The 17,500-nt window shown below is 46.6% G+C and overlaps 1 long non-coding RNA gene across 2 annotated transcripts in view; it reads left to right on the top strand.

Annotated features, from left to right (window-relative positions):
• LOC138372222 (uncharacterized) overlaps positions 1 to 17,500 on the top strand; it is a 140,063-nt gene that overhangs the window by 25,793 nt on the left and 96,770 nt on the right. For both annotated transcript variants that reach the window (XR_011230745.1, XR_011230744.1), the window contains exon 2: positions 887 to 991. This is a non-coding gene — a long non-coding RNA (uncharacterized lncRNA). The remainder of the gene's footprint in view (positions 1 to 886; positions 992 to 17,500) is intronic.

Below are 17,500 nucleotides of genomic sequence, written 5' to 3'. Positions count from 1 at the left end.
ATCTTGTCGATTTCGTGTATGCCTCTGTCACCTTCAACCCCACTCGTCTTGGTACCCGTGTCGTTGCTGCTCCCTCTCAGGATGCGGCCGCCCGCTTGGCCGCCTTATCTTGCCTTGGCGAGACCCCTGTTCGGGTTTCGAAAAACGCCCGATTGAATGCCAGTGTTGGCACTGTTCTCCTCCCGCACCATGGTGCGACCGGTGTTAGGGATCTCAAGGACTGCGGTCTGTATTTGGTATATTATAAGTATAGTGTTATAGGTATAGCATTATAGGTACCTGGAGGGAAGGGAAGGAAACTATTAGGGGGAAAGCGCCAAGCCATTACGACAATATAGCACTGGGAAGGGGTCAGGATAAGGATTTGGGATGGGACGGGGGGGAAGGAATGGTGCCCAACCACTTGGACGGTCGGGGATTGAACGGCGACCTGCAAGAAGCGAGACCGTCGCTCTACCATCGAGTGGTTGGGAGTGTCATTGGGTGAGAGGTGGTGGTAAGGGCGCGTATTGACTTATTAACTACGTGCATAGGTGACATACTAAACATAATAGATACCCTTAAAAAGCTTCATAGAAAACACCAACCTTACCTAACCTTGTTAGTATGTTAAGATAAGCATCTTATTGCTTCGTAATTACAATTATTACTTAACCTATACCTATAATAGGTTAAGTAACAATTGTAATTACGAAGCAATAAGATGCTTATCTTAACATACTAACAAGGTTAGGTAAGTTCGGTGTTTTCTATCAAGCTTTTTAAGGGTATCTATTATGTTTAGTATGTCACCTATGCACGTAGTTAATAAGTAAATATTGACTATACGAATTTGCGAGAAAGGGCGCGTATAATACAGTGGACTTAAGAGAGCTTTGGTTTACAGGAGGTGCGGTTTCTACGGACAGGCAGCCTAGCGGAGAAGAAGGCCATGCTGGAGGTGCGGTCGGCCGAGGCTGGCAGGCTGCACAACCCTCACCACAACACCCAGGTTCGAGCCCCCTTTATGTCTTGTGGTGGGAGATGAATGGGGAATTATATACAGAAGACTACTAATGTGGATCTCAGTAACTTGTTCACGGATCTGTGGGAATAGGCCTAAGTCAGGTAACTTAGTTTATAATAATACTGGCACGGGTGTTGTCCCCCGTGGCACGGGTGTTGTCCCCCGTGGCACGGGTGTTGTCCCCCCTGGCACGGGTGCTGTCCCCCCCCCTGGCACGGGTGCTGTCCCCCCCTGGCACGGGTGCTGTCCCCCGTGGCACGGGTGTTGTCCCCCCTGGCACGGGTGCTGTCCCCCCCCTGGCACGGGTGCTGTCCCCCCCCTGGCACGGGTGCTGTCCCCCCCTGGCACGGGTGCTGCCCCCCCCCCTGGCACGGGTGCTGTCCCCCGTGGCACGGGTGTTGTCCCCCGTGGCACGGGTGTTGTCCCCCGTGGCACGGGTGTTGTCCCCCCTGGCACGGGTGCTGTCCCCCCCTGGCACGGGTGCTGTCCCCCCTGGCACGGGTGTTGTCCCCCCTGGCACGGGTGCTGTCCCCCCCTGGCACGGGTGCTGTCCCCCCCTGGCACGGGTGCTGTCCCCCCTGGCACGGGTGCTGCCCCCCCCCCTGGCACGGGTGCTGTCCCCCGTGGCACGGGTGTTGTCCCCCGTGGCACGGGTGCTGTCCCTCCCCTGGCACGGGTGCTGTCCCCCCCTGGCACGGGTGTTGTCCCCCCTGGCACGGGTGTTGTCCCCCCTGGCACGGGTGTTGTCCCCCCTGGCACGGGTGCTGTCCCCCCCCTGGCACGGGTGCTGTCCCCCCCTGGCACGGGTGCTGTCCCCCCCTGGCACGGGTGCTGTCCCCCCCTGGCACGGGTGCTGTCCCCCCCTGGCACGGGTGCTGTCCCCCCCTGGCACGGGTGCTGTCCCCCCCTGGCACGGGTGCTGTCCCCCCCTGGCACGGGTGCTGTCCCCCCCTGGCACGGGTGCTGTCCCCCCCTGGCACGGGTGCTGTCCCCCCCTGGCACGGGTGCTGTCCCCCCCTGGCACGGGTGCTGTCCCCCCCTGGCACGGGTGCTGTCCCCCCCTGGCACGGGTGCTGTCCCCCCCGGCACGGGTGCTGTCAGTAGTGGGAAGTATGACGGACCGTGACCGTTTTGCTTTTTTCGAGGGTCACGATCCGTCATACCTGTTTTTCGTAACAGTATTAAGGGGACACGATCCGTCATACCTATTTTTTCGTTTCAGTTTCGAGGGTCACGATCCGTCATACCTGTTTTTCGTAACAGTATTAAGGGGACACGATCCGTCATACCTATTTTTTCGTTTCAGTTTCGAGGGTCACGATCCGTCATACCTGTTTTTCGTTATAGTATTAAGGGGACACGATCCGTCATACCTGTTTTTCGTTGCAGTTTCGAGGGGACTCGATCCGTCATACCTGTTTTTTCATCACCCGAGCGGGTGATTGCCTTATAGTCCATGAAATTATGCTCAAGGGTATTAAAAGGTCCCTTGTAGTCATACATGTTTTTCGTTACCACAGTGTCCCTTGCACAGACATCGCTGATGGTCAATGACGTCACCAGGTAGCCGCTCAATGACCCTGCACAGGCATTGCTAATGGTCAATGACGTCATCAGCTAGCCAGTCACCCTTTCTTCATCTTCCCTGAATAAGTCCATTTTCTGTTATAGTGTGTTTATTCCCATTTTTAATGTTTATAGCAAAGGGGGATTCAAATGCCGCCTTCTGTCGAGCCTAATGTGCAATTGCGTTAATCATTATAAGCTCGTTTTTTCTCAATAAGGTTTTACCGTACCGTTTCCCATTGTCTAAGATCATTTTATAGCTAAGATTACATATTACATAAGAAATGAGTTCAAACCCTGTTACAGAACTAGTATTTACCAAGGTCTTTTTCCTAAATGTAAAACTTATTCAATTCATGCCTATTCTGTTTCATGTTGATACGTTTAATAGGATATTAATATTCCCCTTTATCATGTCCATTCAGTCGCACCTCTATCATGTCACCCCTATTTCTTCTTCATCTTCATTCTAGAGAATGTAATTTGAGCTTTGACAATCTTTCTTGAAGGATCGTTTATTATGCATAGGGCAAAAAATAAAATGAAAAAACTGCTATCATTCATTTATATGAAAAAAAAACAGAGTCCTGGGCATTGGCGATTTCAATGCGTTTTCAGTAGTAACCAATATTGTCCTTAACCTCACACACGTCTCACATTCGCTCAAAACATACCTCCCACACCTTGCTATGGCATATAACAAATAAAAAAATGTCATTCAGTAAAAGCAAGCCTCTCATATTTTAAAATAAGGCCTTCTGCGGCGCGAGGCGCGCTAAATGCGGATCCCAGGAGGTTCACACATAAGTGTGAACTCTTAATCTAGCTTATTACCTCACCTATACTCTGTGCTTCATCAAAGTTGATATTCAGCTACAATAGCTCGTATATTCGCTCATTGCTTATATTTTCTGTTATTCATAAACCCGATCAAACCATCCTAACCTAACCTATCCTAACTTATTATATATAACAAACAAATACATTCTACAGAACAGTTATTGTTGTTGTTTAGTGACATCGTGAAAAGCGACCTCAGGTATAGGGATAATGTATTGATGGTCATTAGCATATAGGTGTGAAGGTATTACAGTACCTGATTGGTCAACTATGTATGACGTCACCAGACAACCAATGCGACCTTTGGCGTCCTACTGGCATGTGTATTTAATGTTATTATTCAAAAATGACTAGACTAACCATCCCCACCTAACCTAATCAGAGGTTTAAGAATAAGCATTTTAGGCAACGACAACTGTAATCATTAATCGGCGATAAGTTCAAAAGTATAACAGAATGCCAAATGTCATACTGCAATTTAAGCAGAATCGTACATCTGGCAGCATAGCAGGTGAGCTGAACATAAGAATAAAGGTGACTGCAGAGGTCCTATTGGCCCATACGAGGCAGCTCCTATATATTTCCACCCAATCTCATTCATGTCCACCCTATGCTTAAAACAACCAAGGGATCCCACTTAAAGTATTAGTTTACAATAATAGTTTTAATAAATAGCTCTTATTCTAGTTTTATACACAACAGCAATTATGAAAACCCTATATCTAGATATTCTACTTTAATCCACAAGTAGTTACCACACATCTGGCAGCACAGCGGATTAGTGACTGTGTTCATAGGCTAGTCAACTGTCCTCACATCCATCAAATAGATATCCAAATGTCGCACCTCAATTCATCCATCTAGCAACTCAGCTGGATGTTAGCCACTATATTCATAGGCTAATCATTTCTACACCTCAAAAAATCCTAGTCTTGCTGCGCAAATCAGCTAACTTGTTTCTAAACCAACACTCGCAAATACAATCATGCATACCTACACATACTTCAAAACCTATGCATTCATAGAGAATAGCCTAGTTTTTGCCACCATTTCCCCATTAATCAGATGTAATTTATGCCATACACACAGAAAATATAGCATTTACACACCAAATATGCCATTTATGCACAAAATATATTATTTACACTCAAAATATACCATTACATAAAAAAATATGAGATTTTCATACAAAATATGTCAGTTGCAAACAAAAATATACCATTTACACAATATTGCATGTACACTCAGAGTATGACATTTACACAAAGTACGGTATTTTGCACAAATATATCAAAATGCTTATGCATTTAGACAATAAAAAATGCACTTTAACTAAAATTACACAATTTCACAAACGTAATTTTCACAAAATACCCACACATTGTCTCATAAACCAAAATACACTTACACCATAAAGATCTATTTTATCAAATTACAGAGCTTACACAAAATACACAATTTTCACACACAAATACAGTTTCACCAGTTACACTTCAACATATTAAAAACACAACTTGCATAAATGCACTATTATCACAAAAATTATTACACAGTTTGTGTAATTATTTTACATCTTTGCACAATTAATACAAGAAAACTTGCTATATAATTACTCAGCTTGCACAATGACAATCAATACCCAAAGGTATAAATAAACAATTCGTCCATATGCAATTACACAACATGCGCAATTAATACACAACTTATACAATATTACACATCTTTCATAATTATTACACACAACTTGCACAAATGCATATCTAGCACAAATACGTGCAATACATAACTACCCCAAATATGAAAATACACAACTAGCATAAATACACGATTTACACAAATACAATTGCGACATTTACACAACTAGCTCAAAAATATAATCAATACACAACTTACCAAAATATGAACAATACATAACTAGCACATATTCATTAAATCCACAACTAAGCAATTTCCGCAAATACACATACAAAAACATATACAATTAATACATACAACTTGCACAAAACAATACACAATTTATAGAAATATAATCAATACATAATTTCAATAATCATACAACATATGCAAAATACATAATCTGCACAATTAATACACAAGTATATTAATTGTGCTATATATGTACAAACACAACCAACTGGGTCAAACAATACACAATTTGCATGATATTTTTCTGGGTATATTTAGGACATTAATTATAATATGCTGAGTTTAACCAACTCCCCAAAAGTCAGAATTTCACATATAAAAATGTTTCTTATAACTTCCAATGAGCTCAATATATAACACATTCTTTTCCATTAAGATATCAACATTATTAGTGCTAAACTATTCATCTAACATATGTCCACTGTTTTTATGTCTTATTAATACCTTCCTTGTTACATTCTCTCCAATCAGACCACCATATTTATGTATTTATTCAAACCATCTAACAGACTTATTTGTTCTAGCCTTAGTTATGTTAGGGCAGGTGGGGTTAGGTAGAGTCAGTATTTTCTATGATAATTTTAGACAAATTTGCTATATCTTATCAAAATGCATCCTGTTAAAACTTAAATTCATCTAAATCTATCAAAAATATACTTATACTACGCAAATTTGACTAAATTCTACCTAGCTAAACTTACTAAATATGAGCATCCCATATCCTCACATACAAGCCTATGTCACCTCTGTCCATACATTATATGAGTCTGCCATATAGCACGAACCCCAAATAGGAAAATTTACGCTATTTCATAAACATACTAGTTCATTACCCTAAGATATTATATATGTCCTTCCCTACACGACCTCACCAAACCTGACCTAGCATATCCAACCCTGGATTTGGTTAAAGTTGGCGAAATGTATGCTATGCCACCTAAATTTCACCAAATTTAAGGCAATTTCCACCAAATATACCCAAATGTTGTGTATCATAGCATCGCCAAAGCCCATTTTCTCCTATTCCATACTACCCTACACAACCTCACCCAACCTGACCTAGCATATCCAAACCTGGATGTGGTTAAAGTCGGCGAAATTCATGCTATGCCACCTAAATTTGACCAAATATACCCAATGTTTCATATCACAGCACTGCCAAAGCCCATTTTTACCTACATTTTCTCCTATTCCATCCTACCCTATGCAACCTTACCTAACCTATCCTACCATATCAAAACAAAGATTTGGTTAAAGTCTGCGAAATTTAAGCTATCCCACCTAAATTCTATCTAATTTAAGGCAATTCCCACCAAATATATCCAAAATGTTCTGTATCACAGCACTGCCAAAGCCCATTTTTACCTACATTTTCTCCTATTCCATCCTACCCTACGCAACCTTACCTAACCTATCCTAGCATATCCAAACCTAGATTTGGTTAAAGTAGGCGAAATTTAAGTTATCCCATATAAATTTGACCTAATTTAAGACAATTCCCACCAAATATACCCAAAAATGTTTTGGAACGTAGCACGGCCAAAGCTCATTTTAGCTGAGTTTTCACCTATTCCAACCTGCCCTAGACAACCCTACCTAGCCTCTCCTGGCATATCCAAAGTCAGATTTGATTATAGTTGGCGAAATTTATGCCTTTCCAACCTAAATTTTACCTAATTTAAGACAATTTCTACCCAATATACCCAAAATGTTTTGTTACATAGCTCAGCAAAAGACCATTTTAGCCGAGTTTTCACATATTCCAACCTACCCTACATAGCCTTACCTATCCCTGACCTAGCAGATTTGATTAAAGTTGGGGAAATTTAAGCTATCGCCATCAAATTGGAGACAATTTCCACCAAATATGCCTAAATGTTGTGTATCATAGCACAGCCAAAACCCATTTTACCCACATTTTCACCCATTCCTTCTAAACCGGGACCTAGCCTCTGATACTCAGAGAAGTGATGTTTTTGGATATGAACCTAAATGCCCGTGCCTAACCTGCAAGAGTCTTGGAGCTTTGTTGAATATTTCTTCGAAAACTGAAGTTTTGGATATGAACCTATCCGCACTGTGCCTAACATGCTAGGATCTTTGTTGAACATTGTAACCATATTCATAGAAAAGTGATGTTTTGGATATGGACCTAACAGCCCCTCTCCTTTAAAACTTGGAACTGTGTTCAATATTGTAGATATAGTGTTGGGTGTGTGTTTTGTTTTTACACATCAACCCAACCGACCTGGACCTAACCTCCCTTCATCTAACTTCAAATTTATCATAAATATGGAAGGACGTGTTGTTTGTGCATCAACCCAATCGTCCTTGACCTAACCTCCATTTATCAAACTTCAAATTTATCATAAATATGGGAGGACCGTGTTATTTGTGCATCAACCCATCCTGGGCCTAACCTCCCTTTATCTAACTTCAAATTTATTGTATTTATGGGAAGAAGGTGTTGTTTATGCATCAACCCAACCGCCCTGGACCTAACCTCTGATACACGAATCTTGGTTCAACATTGCATCATACTCGTAGCATATTTTTTTTTCACATAATTCAACCATCCTCAACCTAACCTCTATTACCTGGGGGAGGGAGGTTAATGGAAAATATGATAATAATGGGAATTTTCTCTACATCAGTTCAATCTAACCATCCTTAACCTAACCTTAGTTAGAAAGGGATATAACTCACCAAAACTATTTAATTACCATTTACCTTATTTTCCTTATCCTAACCCATAACCAGAGGGTTTAGACCCCCCTTTACCTCGAAATTAGAGTACAGGGTTAAATTAGGGAATGTTAGGTTTATGTGTGAAAATATATTCCTACCTTAAATATATAGTATAATTTCGAGGTAAAGGGGGGTCTAAACCCTCTGGTTATGGGTTAGGATAAGGAAAATAAGGTAAATGGTAATTAAATAGTTTTGGTGAGTTATATCCCTTTCTAACTAAGGTTAGGTTAAGGATGGTTAGATTGAACTGATGTAGAGAAAATTCCCATTATTATCATATTTTCCATTAACCTCCCTCCCCCAGGTAATAGAGGTTAGGTTGAGGATGGTTGAATTATGTGAAAAAAAAATATGCTACGAGTATGATGCAATGTTGAACCAAGATTCGTGTATCAGAGGTTAGGTCCAGGGCGGTTGGGTTGATGCATAAACAACACCTTCTTCCCATAAATACAATAAATTTGAAGTTAGATAAAGGGAGGTTAGGCCCAGGATGGGTTGATGCACAAATAACACGGTCCTCCCATATTTATGATAAATTTGAAGTTTGATAAATGGAGGTTAGGTCGAGGACGATTGGGTTGATGCACAAACAACACGTCCTTCCATATTTATGATAAATTTGAAGTTAGATGAAGGGAGGTTAGGTCCAGGTCGGTTGGGTTGATGTGTAAAAACAAAACACACACCCAACACTATATCTACAATATTGAACACAGTTCCAAGTTTTAAAGGAGAGGGGCTGTTAGGTCCATATCCAAAACATCACTTTTCTATGAATATGGTTACAATGTTCAACAAAGATCCTAGCATGTTAGGCACAGTGCGGATAGGTTCATATCCAAAACTTCAGTTTTCGAAGAAATATTCAACAAAGCTCCAAGACTCTTGCAGGTTAGGCACGGGCATTTAGGTTCATATCCAAAAACATCACTTCTCTGAGTATCAGAGGCTAGGTCCCGGTTTAGATGGAATGGGTGAAAATGTGGGTAAAATGGGTTTTGGCTGTGCTATGATACACAACATTTAGGCATATTTGGTGGAAATTGTCTCCAATTTGATGGCGATAGCTTAAATTTCCCCAACTTTAATCAAATCTGCTAGGTCAGGGATAGGTAAGGCTATGTAGGGTAGGTTGGAATATGTGAAAACTCGGCTAAAATGGTCTTTGGCTGAGCTATGTAACAAAACATTTTGGGTATATTGGGTAGAAATTGTCTTAAATTAGGTAAAATTTAGGTTGGAAAGGCATAAATTTCGCCAACTATAATCAAATCTGACTTTGGATATGCCAGGAGAGGCTAGGTAGGGTTGTCTAGGGCAGGTTGGAATAGGTGAAAACTCAGCTAAAATGAGCTTTGGCCGTGCTACGTTCCAAAACATTTTTGGGTATATTTGGTGGGAATTGTCTTAAATTAGGTCAAATTTATATGGGATAACTTAAATTTCGCCTACTTTAACCAAATCTAGGTTTGGATATGCTAGGATAGGTTAGGTAAGGTTGCGTAGGGTAGGATGGAATAGGAGAAAATGTAGGTAAAAATGGGCTTTGGCAGTGCTGTGATACAGAACATTTTGGATATATTTGGTGGGAATTGCCTTAAATTAGATAGAATTTAGGTGGGATAGCTTAAATTTCGCAGACTTTAACCAAATCTTTGTTTTGATATGGTAGGATAGGTTAGGTAAGGTTGCATAGGGTAGGATGGAATAGGAGAAAATGTAGGTAAAAATGGGCTTTGGCAGTGCTGTGATATGAAACATTGGGTATATTTGGTCAAATTTAGGTGGCATAGCATGAATTTCGCCGACTTTAACCACATCCAGATTTGGATATGCTAGGTCAGGTTGGGTGAGGTTGTGTAGGGTAGTATGGAATAGGAGAAAATGGGCTTTGGCGATGCTATGATACACAACATTTGGGTATATTTGGTGGAAATTGCCTTAAATTTGGTGAAATTTAGGTGGCATAGCATACATTTCGCCAACTTTAACCAAATCCAGGGTTGGATATGCTAGGTCAGGTTTGGTGAGGTCGTGTAGGGAAGGACATATATAATATCTTAGGGTAATGAACTAGTATGTTTATGAAATAGCGTAAATTTTCCTATTTGGGGTTCGTGCTATATGGCAGACTCATATAATGTATGGACAGAGGTGACATAGGCTTGTATGTGAGGATATGGGATGCTCATATTTAGTAAGTTTAGCTAGGTAGAATTTAGTCAAATTTGCGTAGTATAAGTATATTTTTGATAGATTTAGATGAATTTAAGTTTTAACAGGATGCATTTTGATAAGATATAGCAAATTTGTCTAAAATTATCATAGAAAATACTGACTCTACCTAACCCCACCTGCCCTAACATAACTAAGGCTAGAACAAATAAGTCTGTTAGATGGTTTGAATAAATACATAAATATGGTGGTCTGATTGGAGAGAATGTAACAAGGAAGGTATTAATAAGACATAAAAACAGTGGACATATGTTAGATGAATAGTTTAGCACTAATAATGTTGATATCTTAATGGAAAAGAATGTGTTATATATTGAGCTCATTGGAAGTTATAAGAAACATTTTTATATGTGAAATTCTGACTTTTGGGGAGTTGGTTAAACTCAGCATATTATAATTAATGTCCTAAATATACCCAGAAAAATATCATGCAAATTGTGTATTGTTTGACCCAGTTGGTTGTGTTTGTACATATATAGCACAATTAATATACTTGTGTATTAATTGTGCAGATTATGTATTTTGCATATGTTGTATGATTATTGAAATTATGTATTGATTATATTTCTATAAATTGTGTATTGTTTTGTGCAAGTTGTATGTATTAATTGTATATGTTTTTGTATGTGTATTTGCGGAAATTGCTTAGTTGTGGATTTAATGAATATGTGCTAGTTATGTATTGTTCATATTTTGGTAAGTTGTGTATTGATTATATTTTTGAGCTAGTTGTGTAAATGTCGCAATTGTATTTGTGTAAATCGTGTATTTATGCTAGTTGTGTATTTTCATATTTGGGGTAGTTATGTATTGCACGTATTTGTGCTAGATATGCATTTGTGCAAGTTGTGTGTAATAATTATGAAAGATGTGTAATATTGTATAAGTTGTGTATTAATTGCGCATGTTGTGTAATTGCATATGGACGAATTGTTTATTTATACCTTTGGGTATTGATTGTCATTGTGCAAGCTGAGTAATTATATAGCAAGTTTTCTTGTATTAATTGTGCAAAGATGTAAAATAATTACACAAACTGTGTAATAATTTTTGTGATAATAGTGCATTTATGCAAGTTGTGTTTTTAATATGTTGAAGTGTAACTGGTGAAACTGTATTTGTGTGTGAAAATTGTGTATTTTGTGTAAGCTCTGTAATTTGATAAAATAGATCTTTATGGTGTAAGTGTATTTTGGTTTATGAGACAATGTGTGGGTATTTTGTGAAAATTACGTTTGTGAAATTGTGTAATTTTAGTTAAAGTGCATTTTTTATTGTCTAAATGCATAAGCATTTTGATATATTTGTGCAAAATACCGTACTTTGTGTAAATGTCATACTCTGAGTGTACATGCAATATTGTGTAAATGGTATATTTTTGTTTGCAACTGACATATTTTGTATGAAAATCTCATATTTTTTTATGTAATGGTATATTTTGAGTGTAAATAATATATTTTGTGCATAAATGGCATATTTGGTGTGTAAATGCTATATTTTCTGTGTGTATGGCATAAATTACATCTGATTAATGGGGAAATGGTGGCAAAAACTAGGCTATTCTCTATGAATGCATAGGTTTTGAAGTATGTGTAGGTATGCATGATTGTATTTGCGAGTGTTGGTTTAGAAACAAGTTAGCTGATTTGCGCAGCAAGACTAGGATTTTTTGAGGTGTAGAAATGATTAGCCTATGAATATAGTGGCTAACATCCAGCTGAGTTGCTAGATGGATGAATTGAGGTGCGACATTTGGATATCTATTTGATGGATGTGAGGACAGTTGACTAGCCTATGAACACAGTCACTAATCCGCTGTGCTGCCAGATGTGTGGTAACTACTTGTGGATTAAAGTAGAATATCTAGATATAGGGTTTTCATAATTGCTGTTGTGTATAAAACTAGAATAAGAGCTATTTATTAAAACTATTATTGTAAACTAATACTTTAAGTGGGATCCCTTGGTTGTTTTAAGCATAGGGTGGACATGAATGAGATTGGGTGGAAATATATAGGAGCTGCCTCGTATGGGCCAATAGGACCTCTGCAGTCACCTTTATTCTTATGTTCAGCTCACCTGCTATGCTGCCAGATGTACGATTCTGCTTAAATTGCAGTATGACATTTGGCATTCTGTTATACTTTTGAACTTATCGCCGATTAATGATTACAGTTGTCGTTGCCTAAAATGCTTATTCTTAAACCTCTGATTAGGTTAGGTGGGGATGGTTAGTCTAGTCATTTTTGAATAATAACATTAAATACACATGCCAGTAGGACGCCAAAGGTCGCATTGGTTGTCTGGTGACGTCATACATAGTTGACCAATCAGGTACTGTAATACCTTCACACCTATATGCTAATGACCATCAATACATTATCCCTATACCTGAGGTCGCTTTTCACGATGTCACTAAACAACAACAATAACTGTTCTGTAGAATGTATTTGTTTGTTATATATAATAAGTTAGGATAGGTTAGGTTAGGATGGTTTGATCGGGTTTATGAATAACAGAAAATATAAGCAATGAGCGAATATACGAGCTATTGTAGCTGAATATCAACTTTGATGAAGCACAGAGTATAGGTGAGGTAATAAGCTAGATTAAGAGTTCACACTTATGTGTGAACCTCCTGGGATCCGCATTTAGCGCGCCTCGCGCCGCAGAAGGCCTTATTTTAAAATATGAGAGGCTTGCTTTTACTGAATGACATTTTTTTATTTGTTATATGCCATAGCAAGGTGTGGGAGGTATGTTTTGAGCGAATGTGAGACGTGTGTGAGGTTAAGGACAATATTGGTTACTACTGAAAACGCATTGAAATCGCCAATGCCCAGGACTCTGTTTTTTTTTCATATAAATGAATGATAGCAGTTTTTTCATTTTATTTTTTGCCCTATGCATAATAAACGATCCTTCAAGAAAGATTGTCAAAGCTCAAATTACATTCTCTAGAATGAAGATGAAGAAGAAATAGGGGTGACATGATAGAGGTGCGACTGAATGGACATGATAAAGGGGAATATTAATATCCTATTAAACGTATCAACATGAAACAGAATAGGCATGAATTGAATAAGTTTTACATTTAGGAAAAAGACCTTGGTAAATACTAGTTCTGTAACAGGGTTTGAACTCATTTCTTATGTAATATGTAATCTTAGCTATAAAATGATCTTAGACAATGGGAAACGGTACGGTAAAACCTTATTGAGAAAAAACGAGCTTATAATGATTAACGCAATTGCACATTAGGCTCGACAGAAGGCGGCATTTGAATCCCCCTTTGCTATAAACATTAAAAATGGGAATAAACACACTATAACAGAAAATGGACTTATTCAGGGAAGATGAAGAAAGGGTGACTGGCTAGCTGATGACGTCATTGACCATTAGCAATGCCTGTGCAGGGTCATTGAGCGGCTACCTGGTGACGTCATTGACCATCAGCGATGTCTGTGCAAGGGACACTGTGGTAACGAAAAACATGTATGACTACAAGGGACCTTTTAATACCCTTGAGCATAATTTCATGGACTATAAGGCAATCACCCGCTCGGGTGATGAAAAAACAGGTATGACGGATCGAGTCCCCTCGAAACTGCAACGAAAAACAGGTATGACGGATCGTGTCCCCTTAATACTATAACGAAAAACAGGTATGACGGATCGTGACCCTCGAAACTGAAACGAAAAAATAGGTATGACGGATCGTGTCCCCTTAATACTGTTACGAAAAACAGGTATGACGGATCGTGACCCTCGAAACTGAAACGAAAAAATAGGTATGACGGATCGTGTCCCCTTAATACTGTTACGAAAAACAGGTATGACGGATCGTGACCCTCGAAACTGAAACGAAAAAATAGGGATGACGGATCGTGTCCCCTTAATACTGTTACGAAAAACAGGTATGACGGATCGTGACCCTCGAAAAAAGCAAAACGGTCACGGTCCGTCATACTTCCCACTACTGCTGTCCCCCCCTGGCACGGGTGCTGTCCCCCCCCCCGGCACGGGTGCTGTCCCCCCCGGCACGGGTGCTGTCCCCCCCGGCACGGGTGCTGTCCCCCCCGGCACGGGTGCTGTCGCCCCCCCTGGCACGGGTGCTGTCGCCCCCCTGGCACGGGTGCTGTCGCCCCCCCTGGCACGGGTGCTATCGCCCCCCTGGCACGGGTGCTGTCGCCCCCCTGGCACGGGTGCTGTCGCCCCCCTGGCACGGGTGCTGTCGCCCCCCTGGCACGGGTGCTGTCGCCCCCCCTGGCACGGGTGCTGTCGCCCCCCTGGCACGGGTGCTGTCGCCCCCCTGGCCACGGGTGCTGTCGCCCCCCTGGCACGGGTGCTGTCGCCCCCCCTGGCACGGGTGCTGTCGCCCCCCCTGGCACGGGTGCTGTCGCCCCCCCCTGGCACGGGTGCTGTCGCCCCCCCTGGTACGGGTGCTGTCGCCACCCCCCCTGGCACGGGTGCTGTCGCCCCCCCTGGCACGGGTGCTGTCGCCCCCCCTGGCACGGGTGCTGTCGCCCCCCTGGCACGGGTGCTGTCGCCCCCCCTGGCACGGGTGCTGTCGCCCCCCCTGGCACGGGTGCTGTCGCCCCCCCTGGCACGGGTGCTGTCGCCCCCCCCTGGCACGGGTGCTGTCGCCCCCCCCTGGCACGGGTGCTGTCGCCCCCCCTGGCACGGGTGCTGTCGCCCCCCCTGGCACAGGTTGCTGTCGCCCCCCCTGGCACAGGGTGCTGTCGCCCCCCCTGGACGGGTGCTGTCGCCCCCCCTGGCACGGGTGCTGTCGCCCCCCCTGGCACGGGTGCTGTCGCCCCCCCTGGCACGGGTGCTGTCGCCCCCCCTGGCACGGGTGCTGTCGCCCCCCCTGGCACAGGGTGCTGTCGCCCCCCCTGGCACGGGTGCTGTCGCCCCCCCTGGCACGGGTGCTGTCGCCCCCCCTGGCACGGGTGCTGTCGCCCCCCCTGGCACGGGTGCTGTCGCCCCCCCTGGCACGGGTGCTGTCGCCCCCCCTGGCACGGGTGCTGTCGCCCCCCCTGGCACAGGGTGCTGTCGCCCCCCCTGGCACGGGTGCTGTCGCCCCCCCTGGCACGGGTGCTGTCGCCCCCCCTGGCACGGGTGCTGTCGCCCCCCCTGGCACGGGTGCTGTCGCCCCCCCTGGCACGGGTGCTGTCGCCCCCCCTGGCACGGGTGCTGTCGCCCCCCCTGGCACGGGTGCTGTCGCCCCCCCTGGCACGGGTGCTGTCGCCCCCCCTGGCACGGGTGCTGTCGCCCCCCCTGGCACGGGTGCTGTCGCCCCCCCTGGCACGGGTGCTGTCGCCCCCCCTGGCACGGGTGCTGTCGCCCCCCCTGGCACGGGTGCTGTCGCCCCCCCTGGCACGGGTGCTGTCGCCCCCCCTGGCACGGGTGCTGTCGCCCCCCCTGGCACGGGTGCTGTCGCCCCCCCCTGGCACGGGTGCTGTCGCCCCCCCTGGCACGGGTGCTGTCGCCCCCCCTGGCACGGGTGCTGTCGCCCCCCCTGGCACGGGTGCTGTCGCCCCCCCTGGCACGGGTGCTGTCGCCCCCCCTGGCACGGGTGCTGTCGCCCCCCCTGGCACGGGTGCTGTCGCCCCCCCTGGCACGGGTGCTGTCGCCCCCCCTGGCACGGGTGCTGTCGCCCCCCCTGGCACGGGTGCTGTCGCCCCCCCTGGCACGGGTGCTGTCGCCCCCCCTGGCACGGGTGCTGTCGCCCCCCCTGGCACGGGTGCTGTCGCCCCCCCTGGCACGGGTGCTGTCGCCCCCCCTGGCACGGGTGCTGTCGCCCCCCCTGGCACGGGTGCTGTCGCCCCCCCTGGCACGGGTGCTGTCGCCCCCCCTGGCACGGGTGCTGTCGCCCCCCCTGGCACGGGTGCTGTCGCCCCCCCTGGCACGGGTGCTGTCGCCCCCCCTGGCACGGGTGCTGTCGCCCCCCCTGGCACGGGTGCTGTCGCCCCCCCTGGCACGGGTGCTGTCGCCCCCCCTGGCACGGGTGCTGTCGCCCCCCTGGCACGGGTGCTGTCGCCCCCCCTGGCACGGGTGCTGTCGCCCCCCCTGGCACGGGTGCTGTCGCCCCCCCTGGCACGGGTGCTGTCGCCCCCCCTGGCACGGGTGCTGTCGCCCCCCCTGGCACGGGTGCTGTCGCCCCCCCTGGCACGGGTGCTGTCGCCCCCCCTGGCACGGGTGCTGTCGCCCCCCCTGGCACGGGTGCTGTCGCCCCCCCTGGCACGGGTGCTGTCGCCCCCCCTGGCACGGGTGCTGTCGCCCCCCCTGGCACGGGTGCTGTCGCCCCCCCTGGCACGGGTGCTGTCGCCCCCCCTGGCACGGGTGCTGTCGCCCCCCCTGGCACGGGTGCTGTCGCCCCCCCTGGCACGGGTGCTGTCGCCCCCCCTGGCACGGGTGCTGTCGCCCCCCCTGGCACGGGTGCTGTCGCCCCCCCTGGCACGGGTGCTGTCGCCCCCCCTGGCACGGGTGCTGTCGCCCCCCCTGGCACGGGTGCTGTCGCCCCCCCTGGCACGGGTGCTGTCGCCCCCCCTGGCACGGGTGCTGTCGCCCCCCCTGGCACGGGTGCTGTCGCCCCCCCTGGCACGGGTGCTGTCGCCCCCCCTGGCACGGGTGCTGTCGCCCCCCCTGGCACGGGTGCTGTCGCCCCCCCTGGCACGGGTGCTGTCGCCCCCCCTGGCACGGGTGCTGTCGCCCCCCCTGGCACGGGTGCTGTCGCCCCCCCTGGCACGGGTGCTGTCGCCCCCCCTGGCACGGGTGCTGTCGCCCCCCCTGGCACGGGTGCTGTCGCCCCCCCTGGCACGGGTGCTGTCGCCCCCCCTGGCACGGGTGCTGTCGCCCCCCCTGGCACGGGTGCTGTCGCCCCCCCTGGCACGGGTGCTGTCGCCCCCCCTGGCACGGGTGCTGTCGCCCCCCCTGGCACGGGTGCTGTCGCCCCCCCTGGCACGGGTGCTGTCGCCCCCCCTGGCACGGGTGCTGTCGCCCCCCCTGGCACGGGTGCTGTCGCCCCCCCTGGCACGGGTGCTGTCGCCCCCCCTGGCACGGGTGCTGTCGCCCCCCCTGGCACGGGTGCTGTCGCCCCCCCTGGCACGGGTGCTGTCGCCCCCCCTGGCACGGGTGCTGTCGCCCCCCCTGGCACGGGTGCTGTCGCCCC

This window comes from Procambarus clarkii, chromosome 38, assembly GCF_040958095.1.
Source record: "Procambarus clarkii isolate CNS0578487 chromosome 38, FALCON_Pclarkii_2.0, whole genome shotgun sequence".
Classification (NCBI taxonomy): Eukaryota; Metazoa; Arthropoda; class Malacostraca; order Decapoda; family Cambaridae; genus Procambarus; species Procambarus clarkii.
Note: the sequence above shows the minus strand (reverse complement) of the source record. Positions and strands in the feature narration are given on the sequence as shown.